At 44.4% G+C, this 899-nt stretch overlaps 1 non-coding gene across 1 annotated transcript; it reads left to right on the top strand.

Moving 5' to 3' along the window:
* The first annotated feature begins 201 nt into the window (after positions 1-201).
* LOC141625436 (small nucleolar RNA R71) lies at positions 202-307 on the top strand. The gene has a single exon (XR_012535216.1). It is a non-coding gene; the product is annotated as a small nucleolar RNA R71 (small nucleolar RNA).
* The last annotated feature ends 592 nt before the right edge of the window (positions 308-899 follow it).

Genomic DNA, 899 nt, shown 5'->3' with positions numbered 1-899 from the left:
TATCGACCGAGTGTACGGTCCGAATGTCGTCCCTTGGGTTCCCATATTCAGCACAATGGGTCGTCATCTCCTCAATAATGCCCCATCCCTTATCATCATTCAATATGCTTTTGGAATCTCACATTTGATGAGGCGTCAAGTATAGCTCTGTGGTCATCGTACAACCCATTGTAGAACTGGTTGCACAAAAACCACTAATCAAAACAATGTTGAGGAAGAGACCTCACCAAATTCTTGAACCGGCACCAAGCTTCATAGAAATTCTCATCAGGTGCATGCTTGAAACTAGTAATCTTTCCCCTCAGCTGATTAGTGCGTTGTGGAGGAAAGTACCTTTTGTAAAAGGCAAGAGCAAGACTCTCCCAGTCTGTAATACCAGCGGCAGTCCGGTCAAGATCAGTTAACCACTACCGGGCTGCGTCAGTCAGAGAAAAAGGAAATAGCACTTCCTTTATCTTGTCTTGGGTTACTCCATTAGTAGCGGGAATATTAGAGCAGTAGTCAGTAAAAACCTCCATATGCTTTCGCGGATCTTCACCCGCTGCACCTCGAAACGAATTTCTTTCCACCAAATTTATATAGGACGGACGGATATCGAATGAGTTACCATCCTCTGTTGCAAGATTGAAACCTTTAGGAATCGAGGATGATGTGGGCTCAGAGTGACTTGTAATGTTAGGCATCTTTACTAGCTTGTTAGCAGAAATGAGATTGTCTTCTTCACAAGACGGGTCTTCTGCGAATAAGAAGTGTTGTAGCTCGGGCTCGAAAGTACTCAAGTCTTCCTTTCGAATCTCTCTTTGCAGACGGAGTCTATGCCAAAATAGTCTTTCTAGCTCAGGATCAGCTGGAACTAATTCCGACCTGTTCGACCTGGGCATACACAACACTGAAAGAGA

The sequence above is a fragment of the Silene latifolia genome, chromosome X (assembly GCF_048544455.1).
Source record: "Silene latifolia isolate original U9 population chromosome X, ASM4854445v1, whole genome shotgun sequence".
Taxonomy (NCBI): domain Eukaryota; kingdom Viridiplantae; phylum Streptophyta; class Magnoliopsida; order Caryophyllales; family Caryophyllaceae; genus Silene; species Silene latifolia.
Note: the sequence above shows the minus strand (reverse complement) of the source record. Positions and strands in the feature narration are given on the sequence as shown.